This window comes from Syngnathoides biaculeatus, chromosome 2 (assembly GCF_019802595.1).
Source record: "Syngnathoides biaculeatus isolate LvHL_M chromosome 2, ASM1980259v1, whole genome shotgun sequence".
In the NCBI taxonomy this organism is placed as follows: Eukaryota; Metazoa; Chordata; class Actinopteri; order Syngnathiformes; family Syngnathidae; genus Syngnathoides; species Syngnathoides biaculeatus.
The window spans coordinates 43,585,042-43,602,677 of record NC_084641.1 but is presented as its reverse complement, the minus strand read 5'-3'; the positions used below and the strand labels follow the sequence as shown (position 1 = coordinate 43,602,677).

The following is a 17,636-nucleotide window of genomic DNA, read 5'->3' as shown; positions in this document are numbered from 1 at the left end:
TAGAAAAACAATTCAGTTTAATACCGTAACATTAATTTGCCCACCCCAATTTGAGGAAAAAGTGAGTATATCTTAATACCTGCACTCCAAACCTTGTGATCGGCGGGCACATCTGTGCCCAAGATCAGATCAAGTTTCTTAAACTGGGTTTGTCTATGATGACAGGAACGCGATGTGGTAGAAATAATCTAGAAGAGGTCTGTGAAAGCAATAGGAGCACACCAACCTGACCAATCTGGAACAAGCCCAATTTAGACACAAAGCCCGTACACATCCTCAATAGGCAACGTGCCCAACCGGTCAGACCCCGACATATAGGGAAGACAGGTCACATCAGAAGGAGTCTGAGTATTCTTCAGAGAGGAATTGGAGACAAAAGTTATGGATGGTACAGATATAGATTGGCAATAAGACTTTGGGACCTTCCCGAAAAACACTGGGTGTCCAAATAGTTTTTTTTTTTTTTCATAGCGAAACAGCAGAACGTCACTTTGGGACGAATGTGAATTGGGATCAACAAGGGTAACCTACATGAATCATCAGTGGGTTTAAAACAGTTAAAATTCTATGTTACATTGATGAAGGGAAGACTGTGTGGACTTGCAGTGACATGCAGCATGAAGAAACAAATAGACCGATTTTGCAACATGAAGGGAAGATAGAAACCAAAGATTCATGGTGTAAGAAGTGAAAGTATTAGAAGTAGAGGAAATTGTATGTAATGCAGAAACCATCTCCCCCACCTTTTGAAAAATGGTCCAACCCATGTCTCATCTTAGCATGACAAAATAATAGATGCCGACAAAGACAAGGCTTATTGTCAAGGCCGATCCAAATGCCACCACACAGCACATTCAGCAGGAGTAGAAGTGGGGAGGCGAGTGGGTAGTGGAGAGGGAGGAGGTGAGGTAGAATGATGGAATACACAGGCATGATGCAACTTTGGTGGCAGCATTCCTCATGTGCATTTCCCTGATAGACTGGCGAAGACAAGGTGGTGTGTGCTGCACATTTGGAGACCGCTATGGTGGATGGCAGAAGGATTGCTTCGAGGAGAGCTGCAACCTTGTCATGGAAAAGAATTGGGTTCCAGTCACATTTAAAGAATTTGCGGTGGTGCCGTCTGGCACCAGTCATGGATCACGGCAAATGTTAGCGGGAATCAGTGTAAATGGTGACGAATTTCCCCTCCGCCAAACAACAGGCCTCTGTGAGTGGCATCAATTCAACTGCTTAAGATGAGTAATGTGAAGGGCGTGGTAACGAAGACAAATCCAAAATCGTCAACCACCGCAAATCCACTGCATGAACCAGTATCAGGATCTCGTAGAGACGAACCGTCTGCATAAAAGACCAATCCTGGATTTTGCAAGGGCATATCAGAGAGGTCAACACAAGGTCTATACAAGTGTTGTAATTCTGCCATGCAAGAATGTGGCTTCTCCTCATCAGGGGATGGCATGAGAGTACCGGGGTTAAGAGTTTTGCAACGTTGTACTGATTTATGAGGAAGTTCCAACATGACAGTGGTGTTTCGGGGTCAACGTGCAGCAGACTGGTGTGATTAGCATTGCTCATGTAAAATAGAACTGATACAGTGGGGGAAAAACAGAGTGAATGGCACGTACCTCACATAATCAAGTGTAGCAATGACAGCCTCTTCACAGGCTGCCACCACATGAAGGCACGCAGGAAGACCTCGTGCCACTGGATCAAAATAATCAGAGAAATACCCCACTGGACAGAGATGATCGCCATGGCGCTGAAGCAACACTGATCTCATGTGAAAACGTGCATAGAAATGTGTGTTTTACACACTTGGCCATAAAAGCTGATTCGGATGCTGCAATGACCTTCGTCTACAAACTGAACAAAGGGCTTGGATGAGTCCGGGAGTCCAAGAGTAGGGGAGGGTTGCAGGGCCCACTTGAGGTGTTCAAACACACTGGTAGCCTCAGGTGTCCATTTAATGTGCAATGAGTAAGTCAGTGAACTGTCCAGAGTATTCAGGACCTAAATCATTTAGTGATTTATTGACCAGTAGCAGAACTTTAAAATCTATTCTAAAGCTAACTAGAAGCCAGTGCTAATTGGAATGGGGCCCAGCTAGGCAAGTGACATCAAGTGACATCAACTAACCAAGTTATAATAATGACACAATACCCATACAATCTATCGGGCCAATTGAATATGCTCCAAATGGGAATAATTGTTCCTACAAACAAAGACACTTTAGATCAAATTCCATTATAGGTTACTGAAGCTGAAGATTCACCATTTTATTGGTGGAGTTTAGATTTTCCCACAGCTGATGTCACTCAAACTGCAAAATATATTATTTGTATGGCGGTGAAATATGTTACAGGCAGACACGACACCATGTCGCCATACAACTTACACGACTGAATCCAGGACCAGACATCCCATACACCAAAGCTTTACCCCGGTGTGGTCCCAGTTTAGTACAACTGATGTACCTCATTTTTAAGGGGGTGACCTCATTCTGCACAGTAGAACGCCTGTGTTTTCAATTTAATGCCAAATCCCGAGATCAGATATATATCTGTAAGGCACAAGAGAACAGATGGAGCAATAATGCCACTTTTGGTCTAATGACTTCCACTAATATAAACAGGTATGAGAGTGGAGAAAGCATCTGGAAACATCTCCCTTTATTGGATGGTCCAGACTCAACTTTACACTCCGGGTCACATTGTACCCACAGGTGCACATTGACCCAGTACCAAATGAATCATTGGTGAGCAACATGTTATTTAAATGAATTCAGAGCTTTATTGTACTCTTAAAGTGTTTGTTTTAAATAAAATGCACAAACACACATGTATTTAGTTTAAAAAATATTGTATAGCTCTTTTGGAATTACAATTTAAAATACTTGCCGTTTACTGCTCTCTCAACCTAAAAGGTTCCTGACCCCTGTTCTATACGATGAAGACTGATTTAGGATCTCAGTGCGGTTAATAATGCTGTGATTCAACGAAGGCAATGCACCATTTGCGGCGCGACGACATGGACCAATGAAGCAAATAAATAAAAATAAAAATTAATAAAAAATGCCAGCATACATTTGTTCAGTACTGTAGTGGGAAGCCGCATTGATAGCTTATAATGCAACATCCCCACCAAGACGACCTAGAAAGCAAAAAAAAAAAAATTTTTCTTTCCGCAGTTGGATCTGGTACCAATTGACCCCTCCGTAGAAATTGCGCAATCCGAGTCACTGACCAATCAGAGGCCAGAGATCTGCATAAACCACGCCCCCTTTTTGGACCCGCAATTTTCTCAGAAAATGCTGCATGGTCCAGCATAGCTTCTGTTGGCGTTTTATCGCGTATTTGGGTTCTTTAACAATAGATATGGTTAAGAGGTGTAGTCACGGACTTTATAATAGTGACGACAGGTATCCTGAAAGGCTAGTTGGTGGAGTTCAATTCGTACCCTTTCCAAAACCGAAGACCCAGAACGAAAAATGTCTTTGATGGATCAAACTTTGTGGAAGACCGCATCATCAACTGAATCCATCTAAAATCAACCAGAACAGAAGACAGAGTACAAAAAATGTCTTTGATGGATAAAGCTTGGAAGAAGACCGCATGATCAACTGAATATTTCAAACGGAACAGATATGATTGCACGAAGGTAAGCCCTATATTTGATTTTCAATACATGTCTCATATAAATGAATTACCAGTTCTTTGCTTGCATAACATAGCTAAGTGTGAATGATTGACACACTTGATCTGTGTTGAGCGATATTTTGCGATGATCTGACTGCACAAACGTGTCCCTTTCTTCGCGGCTACGCAGCTGAGGTAAACCGGACTGTGTTTGCACGAAGGTATGCCGTATATTGGATTTTCAATACAGGTCTCATATAAATGAATTAACAGTTCTTCGCTTGCATAACATAGCTAAGTGTGAATGATTGACAGACTTGATCTGTGTTGAGCGATATTTGCGATGATCTGACTGTACAAACATGTCCCTTTGTTCGTGGCTAATTAGCTAAGCTAAACCAGACTAGCAGTCCTAAAAGCCTTCGACGTGCACCGAGACACCAAGACTGAAGGAAGGATGTTTGAGGACACTAAATTAGTGATTGTCGTACTCAGTCGGGACTTACGTAGGTTCGCCACTAATTCAAGAATAATTATTGAGGGGAGCGCGTGACGTTACACAAAGAAAACGAGAGAAACAACTCGTAAATCAAGCCTCGCCTTCTTCATTTCCTTCATTCGGCGGTTCACAAACGGCTATACAGATACATATACAGATTCTGCACAGAAGTGTGATATGTAACACGAAAATAGGAAACTGGCCATGACGAATTCGTCTTTGGGTTATAATATATTATATTATGTGGCTTCTCGGTCTTCCTCTGACTCTGGAAAGATCTCGAGCTAATATGAATGGTTTCTCCGTTGATATGCATGTAAATACCATTGAAATACCCCTCGCTGAAATACTTGAAGCCCTGTTGTCTGCTTTTCAACGATATTTCACTGTTAGCCAAGAATACGAGTGAGAAATCAGCCGGTAAATCGGACAGTTTCGCCCTTGGACCCACAAAAACAGTGGTACACAGTGATTGACTTGGCAAATGCGTATTTCTGCTTACCACTGGCAGAATCAATACGACACGTGTTCGCATTTACCTATAAGGGAGTGAAATTGCAGTAAAAAAGACTTCCACAAGGGTTCAAAAACTCACCGGGAATTTTCAATCAGGTCCTGAAGGACTTGCTGTCCTCATGTGAGTTGCCCCAAGGCTCAGTGCTCCTGCAGTATGTGGATGATCTCCTCATTGCAGCTGAGACATCTCAACAGTGCATTGAAGCCACACGAGCCGTGCTGGTCAAGCTCGCTGACCTGGGCTTTAAGGTGTCGAGGAAAAAGTTGCAGTGTTGTCGTAGGTCTGTGGTTTTCTTGGGATGTGTAATCACACCAGCCGGTTTGGCCATGTCCCCAGATCACCGCAGTTCCATATTGCGGCACCCACGTCCGGAAACGGTGCAGGACATGCTGTCATTTATGGGGCTGTGTGGCTATAGCAGAGCCTACATCCCATGTTATGTGGACAAAACAGCAGGTCTGCGGGCTCTGGTTAAACAACAGGGAGTCCGGAATTTGAAAGCCACGCTGCAGTGGACCCCGGAGGACGATGCATTGTTTGTACAATTAATTCAGGAATTGGCATTTGCAGCAGCCCTGGCCACACCAGATTACAGCAGCCCTGGCCACACCAGATTACAGCAAGGTCTTCCATCTAGATGCAGCCATCAGCGATAAAACAGTGAACGCAGCACTGTAGCAACGACATGGGCCACATAGGGCAGTGTTGATGTATTGTAGTGTGCCACTAGACGGGATTGAACAAAAGCAGGTAGACTGCGTCAGGTACGCTGCGGGCCTGGCCAAAGTCTTGCAGAAAACGGCACACGTGGTTATGGGATATCCAGTCCAGGTATTGACAGACCACGCGGTATCGGCATTTGTGGCATCGGCAGCTTTTACGTTGACACCCATACGCCAAACACGGATGATGAAGACTTTGACGGCACCAAATGTGACATACGTGCATGACGGTGTGAACATGGCCAACCACCTCCTGGAGGGAGCACATGAGTGTGCTTGTAAGGTAGAGAGGGATCAAAAGGTCCGTGAGGACCTGTATGCGGAACCATTGGATGGTGGACGGGTTATGTTCACGGATGGGTGCTGTTGGCGTGCAAAGGATGGCACACTGCATGCAGCAGCAGCAGTGGTGGAGTGGAAAGGATCATTTTTCGTCCCGGTAACGGTTCAGAAGTTGACAATAAAATCCTCCGCTCAGGCGGCTCTGGTGTTGGCTTTGGAGCAATGCCCAGGACAACAATTGACTGTGTATACAGATTCGGCATATGCAGCCTCAGCGGCCCTGATTGATCTTAAAGGTTGGCTGCATAATGGCTGGTTGACAGTGAAGGGCAAAGAAATTGCCCATAAGGCTCTCATGGAGCGGTTGTATGAAGCAATTAAGGGTCCTCACGAATTGGCCATTGTAAAAGTCCCGGGACATTCGAAGGCCAACACCATGGTGGCGAAAGGTAATGAGAGGGCGGATGCCCTTGCAAAAGAAGTGGCGGGCTACACACCCCAGGGCGTTGCCCCTGGCTCTGTTGGTGGTCCGCCAAACTGTTCACAAAATTACTGGGTTCGCACCGTTCGAACTGTTAACAGGTCGCCTAATGCCAGGTCATAGCTCCACCTTGGTTTCGCCGGCTGACTTGCCGACTCCGGATTTAACACATGCTGCGTACTGGAAGTATCTTCATGCACTTGTTTCCAGTGTGTCTGCACAGGTCACGGAAAAGGCGGCTGTCAACACTTCGTCAACACCACGGGATCCCGACATTACTCCATAAGTCTACCTCCGAGTGCTGTCCAGGAAGTGGACTGACCCTTGGTGGAAAGGACCGTTTAGGGTTCTGGCTAGAACCGCACACGCCGTCCAATTGGAGACCAAGGGTCATAAGTGGTATCATTACTTGCAGTTGAGACCGGCACCTGACTTTGTACCTGACAATGGTGAGCGTGAAAGTTGACTGCCCGGACGGGCAGGTCAAGAGAGGGAAGGTGAAGATGATCAGAATTGAGTCTAAATCAAAGATGTCAACAATGTCTGTGCCTGAAAAACAATTAACAATGTCTGTGTCTGAAAAACAATTTGGACGTGAATGTCCGTGTTCTTTTACGATTATGATTTTATTGCTTTGCCTTGCATCAATATGCTTTCTGTGGACCATGCTGACGCTCGAATCTGTTATACAGGATGAAAGAAGTGAAGGAGTGACTGTGAACAGGAATGGAACGGTGTGGTATGAGGCACGGCAAGGTGGTGGTGCTGAGCTGACACAGACAAAACAAACACTGATGAGTTTAAAATGTAATCAACCGAAACAGGTGAGCACGTGGGGGAGCCTTTTTAATTGATACACTTAATGGCTGAGTATGTTTGGAAGCTACAAAGGTTTGATCGGCTCTGTGCTAGTTTCTATTGCTGTGTTTGCGGCTATCATGGTACTATGCGGATGTTGTTATATATCATGTATTAGGTCTCTCACAGTCCGGACAATCGAGCGGACCCTGGGACCGCTCCCACCAGGTGGACAGTACATGATGCTTGCACAGAAGAACCCCCGGGAGGAGCAGACAGCTGTCACCCTCCGGGAGTTTGGAGTGTGAATTGTCGGTGGTATGGCCTCAGTGGGCTGAGGCCATGAGAGGGAATAAAGGAAATGAAATGAAATGTATAAAAGTTAATCAACAAGGTGATGTATTTGCAATACTGGTTAATGTGTGAAAGTCTGTGGATGAAAAGTTGCAGTGTGAGAATGTGGCAAGAAAGTGATTACAGCAGATAGCATGCTAAAATGGAATGTTCTCGACGGTTGGTGGTGACCACAATCAGCAGGTGCGGGGCGACGCGACGCTTGACCCAGACCTAGAGGGAGACGGGAGCAACAAAACATCAACAACCGCAGGCGGGAGGAGTCGGCCCACCATCCTGCAGACCACGAAAGACCAATGAGAGAGCGCTAAGGATAACTGCAGGAGACACATAACCAATAGTGAATTAGTAGATTGTACTTTTAAATTGTCCTGGGCAACTCGGATGTGGAGTACGTCGGCTGGAGGGAACAGAGACGTACAGGGTTGTATTGAGAGGGACCCGAGACCCAGATGTTTGTTGAAGGAATAAATCCACTCGCGTGTGAAAACGCCGGCTTCCTGGTCCTTTCTTTGCAGAACGAGCGCGCAAATTGTTGGATGAGTGGTGGTCGGGTAAGGTCACAATTTGGAGTAAGATGATTAACGGACTTTTGTATTGATCTAAAAATAATGTCCAACACTTGCTGCGCCGCCCTTTTTGCCAATTGTTTGTCTGACATAGGCGCACGTGGCGTGACGTCACTTCAGGAGGCGTGGTTAAGTGCCCTGTACGGAGTCGGACCCAAAAAATTTAAGGGCTTTTTAGGGCCATTCTTAGGGGCTGACACGGAAAAAATTTAGGGCCGACATGAAAAATTTAGGGCCATCGTGGGAAATCAAAAGTAAGGAAAAATGACTCACCCAATGGTGCCATCGGCTGTACTTGGTTCATCAAAGGTACCAGTACCTCAGTACCTGTGACAGTGATCACCTGTCGCCCCTTGTGGTAGTTCTCATTGGTATGACCATTCTCAATGTCTTCACATAAAAGTCTACACAAAAACATATTCTAACTACAATTGCAACTATATACACAAATGTCTTCTACTGATGTCTGTCTCAGCACCCCTACTCAAGCTCCTTGAGCCTACCCTGTGCCTCCTCTATTTGCTGCTGCAGAGGTACCAAAGAGGCTCTCTTGTCCTTTGAGTGCATTGGGCTTGGTGATAAACCTCAGCTTCCTCTTTTCTTCTGCCTGCTCACACAGCCTGTCAGCCTTCTCAATAAGCGTAGATATGTCAGTCTCTATTCTGGCTTTTTTGGCTTTGAGGCAGTAAAGATGAAAAGTGGGCAGCGATGCCAAATGTAGCCAGGTACGAAGTCTTCCTTTCCCCACAGTGGTAGTTTTTAGCAATGTCACTGTTTGGGAACATGACTGCAAACACTTTCGAATTATTTTCACAAGATTTGTAACTGTAATGGCTGCAGATCACTTTTAAAGTCCACACGATCTCTGCCTTTAACGAGTCCGCCTTCGTGTATTGAACTATGTTCATAGAGCCTGACTTCTGGCTGGACAACTGTAGATGCGCATGCACTGCTAGTACCACTGCCTGAAGTTGATGCTTCACTTTCTTTATATTTTAGAAACAGATTCATACCAACGGAAGATGAGAGAGTCTTCGCCAAATCAGCGTGTCTCCTTTTTTTCCCGGTGTGACTCCAGCGCTTTGACACCCATCTTTCCTAGCTGGTAGCTCTGCTTGCACAGATGGCAGTAAAACATGTGCCGATCTTTTGCATCTCGACGAACCCTGCTTCCAAACTCCTTACTTTCAACCCAAGCATCTTGAAAAATGCACTTCCCCATGATACAAGTTGGATCGATGAAAGACGTAACGAAGACGAAGTGAAATGCCGACTCACGAAAACGAACAATGGAATATCAACGACAAGATGGCGACTCGTTGTCAACACGGTGACTTCCGTTGACAATTTCCGGCTGTTTTAGATGCCAGACGGATCGCTTTTTTTTTTTTTTTTTTTAAATAAAAGATAATTTTACGTACGAACTCTGGGAGGGGTCAATTAACCGTGAAAAGCGAGGGATTATCACGGATTTTACCCAGCCATCCATTTTCTTGGCCGCTTATCGTCACGAGGGTCGCGGGACTGCTGGAGCCTACCCCAGCTGTTAACGGGCAGGAGGCAGGGTAAACCCTGAACTGGTTGCCAGCCAACCGCAGGGCACACATAGACAAACAGACGCACTCAAAATCACAACTAGGGGCAATTTAGAGTGTCCAACTAATGTTGCATGTTTTGTGGGAGGAAACCAGAGTGCCCGGAGAAAACCCACACAGGCACGTGGAGAACATGCAAACTCCACACAGGGGGCCGTGCCCGGGATCGAACCCTAGACCTCAGAACTGTGAGGCCAACACTTTACAACTGACGAACCGTGCCGCCTGGATTTTATACAGCTGTCAAAATCAAAAAGTTATGAATATTGTTTGGTAATTATTATGTTCTCAAAATAGGTTGAAATATTCCCCACAGCAAAACAAGACTCTGTGACGGTAGCTAAAGACTAAAGCATTGTGTAAGCACATAGTCCCAACATTTGGAATCCCGAGAGTTAGTAGAAGTGACTATGGTTCTCATTTTGTTAACAATGTTGTTGACAGATTATCAGAGCATTTTAAAACAGATTTGAAAAGACAGAAAGACACACTCCGGTTTCCTCCCACATCCCAAAACATGCGTCATTAATTGGACACTCTAAATTTCCCCTCGGTGTGATTGTGAGTGTGTCTGTTTGTCTCTATATGCCCTGTGATTGGCTGACTACTCGTTCATGTACCCTGCCTCTTGCCCGTTAACAGCTGGGATAGGCTCCAGCACTCCCACGACTAACCGGCTAAGAAAATGGATAGATGGTTAATGCCTCAGCCCACATACCGATATGACCTTGGTTGAGGATGACAGACTAGATGAGATTCGGTCAGGGTTTTTTTAAAGTGCCACTGACACCAAAAATGTGAAATCCAGGATGTTGTTAAAAAAAAAAAAAAAGCCGGAATGGAGTCATCCATTTATTCACATCACATCAGAATGTTGCCGTATATTGATTTTTTTCATTTCCCGCCATGAAAATTCACTTGACTGTTTTCAGTTGAACAAGAACTGGGATGTGACTTTTTTTGCCGACACCAACAGCAGCGGTGTCGAGTGTCTTTACCCATTTTACCGGCGAGAAACTAGCTGTTTTTTCTGTGTGTTGGCGTGATCGTTGTGTTGCTGGATTTTGCTCGAACACTCGGGAAGATGGAATTCACTCTTCACACGTTTCCAAAAAACCTGATTCGTCATGAAAAATGGATTGCACTAGTAGAAAGGACAAGAGCTCTGTGTGTTCCACATGACAAGTAGGTGTGTACAGAGCTATTAAAAAATAATAACAATAGCCTAATGGACTAATTTGTCTCATAGTTTATATCATATGTTACGTGTGAATTTGGAATAAATCCCCTTGGTCAAACCAGCAAAATATAAAGTACTTGTATTGCGTTAAAGACAATTTAATCACACATACAATACAACACGAAACAACAAAATAGAATTACAAAGACAGTTTAGCAGTGTGTAACACGAGCTAACTAGCCAAACGACATGTAGTCACCAAACTCGAACGAATGTTATTTCCAGCAAATGTTCCTGGAAGATAGTGTGGTGTCCGTGTACTTGTGTACCTGTCCGAAAGCAGCAGTATTAATAAAAACCTCCGTCGACAGCACATCCTCATTCTTATAGGAACATTGTAGAAAACCGCGTCCGACGACTCCTTCTCTCAGAACGTAACAAAAGATCCAGATCATAATAACTAAAGTACGTAAATCAGGGGTGCTAAATGTGTCAATGCGCACGGGCCACCGTTAGCAGTGGCCGCCGTTTCCTCCAACGCAGAGGTGGGTCAGGCGGGGCAGTGAGTGGCCGCGTGCAGGGAAGGAACCCCAACACAAATTGTTAAAAAAAATAAAAATATCATACATTGTGATTTCTGGACTTTACTTTTTGGATTATTTCTCTCATTGTGGACATGCACATACAATGAAAATTTCAGACCCCTCCATGATTTCTAAGTGGTATAACTTAGATATATAGCAGGGTGTTCACATATTTTCTTCACTGTATGTCTGTTGCTCGTTAAAAGTGATCCGCATATCTTCTAATATGGATCAAAACGATATGGTAAAATGGCCCCTTTCGCTTCACTCCCTTCTGAGATGTTCTCTTCTTCAAAAAGAGCTCCAGTCTCAGAAGGGGGAATCAGAAATATTTAAAAATCGCTGTCGTTAATCTGCCATAGCATTTGGCACAGCATGTTTTCTAAGGCGACTGCCCCAGTGTGGCCACTGGGATGTCGAGTCATACTTTCACTACTTTGTGCTTTGATAAAACACTCAGAGGTCACTTTTTCTCGTATTATCATCAAAGTGATATATGTAATTTTGATAACAATACCCATTTTAAAATGTATATTTTGGTGTCAGTGGCACTTTAAGGATGAGAATGGAACCCCAATATGCTGTACCATTATTTCATTTTTAGTCTATGTAAACCTGACTTGAGTTAACTCCCCCCCCCCTTTTCTTTTTCTTGTCTCAATTTAGATATGAAAACGTGAGATACGGTATAACCTCGGTTCTCGACCACAATTCCAGAAGGCAGTTCGAGTGATTTGCTTGAAAACCGAACTGATGTTTCCTATTACAATTAATGGAAAAAGAAATAATGCGTTCCAAGCCTAAAAAAAAAAAAATGGGCGAAAGCATTTTTTTTTTTTGCTATTCCTGATAATGAACTGCATAGTCGAAATACATGTATAGTTGAAATACTTTATATGATAAAATAATTGAAGAACTATATTTATCTATTGCTTAATATCTATGCTTTAGTAGTAGAGTAAGCTAGCCTGGGAGTGCATTGCCGTATCTGTAGCGACTCGGCCCCCAGCCTTGTAAACTTATTAACTTTAAATTAGCAATAATGAGCTGGGGAGGGCAATTTTCTTTTTATTTTAACAAAAAGTAACATACAAAAACATTCACTCGTAACTCGAATTAACAAACTCTTTGAAACAATCCCGAGCTAACTGTTCATTTATGAAAATTAAAAGCAACTTTTCAACTTCCTTCAAGATCTGTGGCCTCTGCTTGCTCAACAGGGTTGCTCCTTTAGCAACATCACTTGCTTTAAGGGCGTCCTTGTGTTTCAGAATGGTGCTTGTCATCGATTTTGCCATGGCATACTCCTTCGATGTCTCAAAAACACGCACCCCAGATTCGGATTTGGCTATCAATTCTTTCTTAAACTCGACAGTTTTACGCACAACTTTCTTTTGTTCAGTATCAGCAGCCTTACTAATTCATTAATTCATTAAACTCTCAAAGTATTCTTTCCATCTATTTAGCACACAACTGGGAACAGTCAACACATTTCCATTTCTTTCCTTTTCATCCTCTTTGGAGCCTTTCTAACTTCCCCAGTCACTCACATTTGAAAAATGTACAGGTGTGGTCAGTCATGCCTGCAGATATAAAGTTACGGGTGTGGTTCACCAGTCATGCCCGCAGATATAGAGTTGCGGGTGTATTTTTTTGTAATTATGAGTGTACACCTTTAAGAGCGGAGGGGGCGGTGTCAGGTAAACTAGGAAGTAGAAGTAAGCTGATTAGAAGGGGAAAAAAAAGACAGCAGACTGTGGTTCACTGCGCTTTTCATGTGCCGTAAGTGTGCGATGAGTGCGCAGTTGCGCAGTGCCGCATGTCAGAGTGAACATTGGTCAAGACTACACAAACAACATCTTTCAATATCTATGTATTTCTATTCATAACAAATTTTACACACGATTTTTTTGTGCTCAACTGTGCAGATTTGCGAGTGCGATGGCGCGCGGGCGGCTACGCGCCCATCAAATCACAGTAACTGGTTCCCCCTTACTAATGATTGCTACTTGCTGGTCCATCACACTTGATTCTTCTACTTTACTCTCATTTTATTCGGTCATCAACTTCTTAACGTATTCTATTTTATTATTAAGTATTTTCCTATTTAGCACACTACTGGCACAATGTCAACACATTTGCATCTTTATCCTTAATCACCCTTACCATCTGCACATCCTTCCCATCACTATCCCTCTGTCTGGCCAACTTGTAGATACTTTTCTCCTTACGTCACATACAACCTGACGTACATGTCTTCATATTTCTCTTGTTCAGCCTTCGCCACCTCACCTTTTCCCTATGTCGCATCTCGATTTATTCCTTTCACCTCTCGTCAGTCCTCTCAGTGTCCCACTTTTTCACTAATCTCTTTTCTTAAATGACTTCCTGTATTTTGGGGTTCCACCACCAAGTTTCCTTCTCCCCTTTCCTACCAGAAGACACGCCAACTACTCTTTTGCCTGTCTCTCTAATCGCCTTGGCTGTACTAGTCCAGTCTTCCGGGAGCTCCTCCACCATCTGTCCTCAAAGTTCCTTTTCAGGATGCCGTACTTACCAGTACCAGTCAACACATTTCCATTCCTGTCCTGAATCACCCTTTCCTGCTGCACATCCTTCCCATTTTTATCCCTCTCCCTGGCCAACCTGTAGAGACCATTTTCTCCTTCTTTTGTATCCAACCTGGTGTATATGTCATCATATGCCTCTTGTTTTGTCTTTGCCGCCTCTACCATTGCCCTAAGTCGCATCTCAATGTATTCCTTTTGCCTCTCCTCAGTCCTCTCAGTGTCCTATTTCTTCTTCGCTTATCGCTTTCCTTGTATGACTTCCTGTATTTTGGGGTTCCACCACCAAGTTTCCTTCTCCCCTTTCCTACCAGAAGACACGCCAACTACTCTTTTGCCTGTCTCTCTAATCGCCTTGGCTGTACTAGTCCAGTCTTCCGGGAGCTCCTCCACCATCTGTCCTCAAAGTTCCTTTTCAGGATGCCGTACTTACCCATCACTTCTTCATCGCCCCTGTTTCCTTGGTATGCTTACGTTACATGACACAACTGAGAACGTGCCTGGTATGTTAACATAAATTAAGAGTTATTCCGATAACTATGGCACAAATAACATACTAAGAAGTTTACCAAAACCATCTGTGTCACATCAAATATCCGATAACTGAAATCCAATGAAATCTTCATCCTCGGTGTCACTTGTAAACAAGTCCGCCAACTACAGAGGGAGACGACGCGCCGCTTCCTCTTCTACGTCGCTTATGTCAGATTTATCATTGGTTGCAGTTACAACTAGCCTATTCCAGGCTTTCTGAATCCCGACAGCATGGTTTTGGTTGTCACGGAAGCTCATACTTTGTCGAATCATCCAATGACTTGCTGGAAAGTTGCATGGTGGATTCACCTGGAAGCTGTGCTCTCGCAATGATGCAGAGAGACTTTGTCCTAGTGAGGTTGCCATAGTCCACAGGCTTTGAGTCAAACACTGATCGTGTCAGAACAACTACGCAATTATGGAAACGCTTTTGACAAAGGTTGCTTAAAGTAAAAAAATATGAGGAGGACCAAAGTTTTCAACAAGAATGGACAGTCTTTGAGGAGAGGGAGGGTTCTGCTGTGTGTCTACATACACAGTTGAGCAGTATGCCAAAGCATTCGTCCTTGATGTCAAACATTTTGCCAACTTTGCATAAAAATTAGATAATCAAATGGATAAAAGACATGCCTTTATCGGCAAGAATCATTCACCATCGCACTATCATGATGGCAAATGAAATTGAATTCCGTTCACGATAAACGGACGGACGTCTCAATCCCTGCATGAAGTATGCAACGTATGACAAGTCACATTCATGGTAAGAAGTACTTTCATCATCATTGGTTAGCAACATCATAATGTTATTTAAATAATCTGCAGAAAATAATTTTCTCTTCAATGGCATTTTTGTTCAGTTTGTCTCAGTTGTTACAGATACATGGGCCTAGAGCCCGCTCTTACAGTTGTCAGTGTGAAAATAACCGATAAGAGACTTGAAAAATGGATGGATGGATGTAATAATGTGTTAATAATGTCATATATAAGTAACTCTGGAGAATAAGTCACACCCCGGGCCAAACTACAAAAAAAATAAAATTAGTCCGAAAAATACAGTAGTTGATAAATAAACAAAAATAGCGAGCAACATTTAGATCATTGTAAGGGAGTAAAAATATAGTTACTTTTTAGCAAAAATGGCACAAGTGTTTTTTTTTTTTTTTTTTTTTTTTTTACTGGTCTCAACTCCTGTGACTTATCCAAAACAGGTCACCCCCCCACCCCCCCCCCCCCCCCCCACCCCCATGAATAGGTCATCGGCTGTATAAAATTCACATGAATGGCTTATTTTAAGTTCAAAATGGGAATTTTACAAAAAGGTGACTGATTTGTATATGAGTTTTTGTATATGCTTTGATTTGGAACATATTGCTGTCCACTTTGATTTGTAAGTCCAATGTGCCGACTTTGTCTTCACAAACCTGGAAGAAACTGAGGTCAAATGTGAAGTGAGTGAACTTGTAAAGAGGAAGATAATACAACGAGGGATGTGATGGAAGTGATGTAACGAAAGCATGTGATCATAGAAAGTAATCATAGCATGTGAAGAAAGCACAATAAATAAGTATAAAAAGATTTTACTGAACTTTTAACCAGGCCTGCATTAGATTATACAGTTAACTATAAAAACGTATCATGTTTGGATACCTTTCTGTGAATAAATAAACTAAGCTAAATGAGAACTTGGATGTACTCTTTTTCATGCATTGCCATGATATTGGATTGAGTATCAGCAGATACTCAAAATCAAATTACTCATAATCAGGTGTGAATCAGGCAGAAATGCCTGGTTGCATGTGAAGGGAAAAGTGAAAGGATGTGATATCCCAGGTAGCCAATTACCTCGCAAGTAAAGTCTCGCAAGTAAAGTCAAAGCACATGTTGGGCACACTGGTATTTAGTTGATGGGTCAAAAGTGTGCTTTCTCAACGGGAAAGGATAGCCTTGGCGAGCGTGTTCGGGCTTGTGGCGGCAAGTGCAGATGAGCAAGCAACCCAGCGCAACATCAACTTGGTAGGCGGAAGGACTCGTCAAGTGACATTCACATTCGTGACTCACATTGTTGAAGGAAATATTACAAAATTTACCATAGTTATTGATATTTTATTTTATATATTATATTGATATTTTTAAAGCCTTTCTATTGTCCAGCAACATTACATTACAATGAACATTGTCAATCAAGCACGGTCTGTAACTTTTGAGTGAGGCCACGACCAGCGTGGGCTAGCTGGGAACAGCTACACACCGAAATAACCGCTGTTGCTTGAAAAGGAACATAAAACTAACTCAACACTATCCACTATACCATAAGATAACTATCCAAGCAACCTAACAGAAAACGTGTTTATTTAAATTATATGGACTGCAACATTTCTGCAAATAATATTTTTGCGCAATGTATTGGACGTTCTTGTGGTTCCGATCAGCCGAGAATATTTACGTGTATTTGTTCAATGGAAATGTGCATGATAGTTTGTAGCACTAAGGGAAAGGCTGCTCAGACTAAAAAGGAACAAGTTGCACTTTACAGTGGCAAAATGATGATAAGTTTGTCTTGCTTTTTTGTTGTTATTTTTGCATAAAACCGTCAAAATGTTAACTGAATGTACATACCTGAACGACTGAGCTCAAACTTCGGCCTTGGTGAGCTATTGATTCCGGCAGGAGAAGCGTAGGGTGGGAGCTGTTAATCTCTTTCTTTCCCTCTCTCACTCTACCTGCGTGAGTATTGTTTCGTTCGCGAACGATTGGCACAAAATAATTTTAGTGAACGAAGGGAACCGAATCAGTTCATGAAATGTTGCCTTCTTTTTGCTTGGTCGCCGCCGTAAACCGAGTTTTTCCAACCCCTCACCTCAGTCTGTCCTGTGGCTATCATGACACTCAAAGCGAGGAGCTTTGCTGAGCAGTTCAGGTGGACGTCAGACAACGACGTCATCGAGGGAGTCCCAAAGGCAAAGCATGATCCTAACAAGAACAGGTGACAGCTGTAACAGAAGCACAGGCGGCGGCTGGCTGAAATCGTTTAAAATCATTTTTTCCACGTTAATGTAAACACAGCACCCCGTATAAGAAACTGAATTGTTGATATTTTTGAATATTTATTAACAAGAAAATCATAATTATCACACAGGCAGACAGTAACTATTCAATGCACCCATATGGGGGCACAAACCAATGCAATCTGTAGGCCGGTCCCAAGCCCGGATAAATGGAGATGTTTGCGTCGGGAAGGGCATCCGGCGTAAAAACTGTGCCAAACAAATATGAGCGTTCATCTAAAGAATGCCATACCGGATCGGTCATGGTCCAG

General features: G+C 43.3%; 1 protein-coding gene across 8 annotated transcripts in view; it reads right to left on the bottom strand.

Moving 5' to 3' along the window:
- The window catches only part of LOC133493556 (deoxyribonuclease gamma-like), a 103,705-nt gene extending 86,392 nt beyond the window's left edge, over nt 1–17,313 (bottom strand). For 7 of the 8 annotated variants that reach the window (XM_061807013.1, XM_061807069.1, XM_061807031.1 and 4 more), the window contains exon 1: nt 16,937–17,260. The gene's annotated coding sequence lies outside the window, so the exon portion shown is untranslated. Of the gene's footprint in view, nt 1–16,936 lie in introns of all 8 variants that reach the window. The other variant, XM_061807023.1, reaches the window with a different exon arrangement.
- Nucleotides 17,314–17,636: the final 323 nt, after the last annotated feature.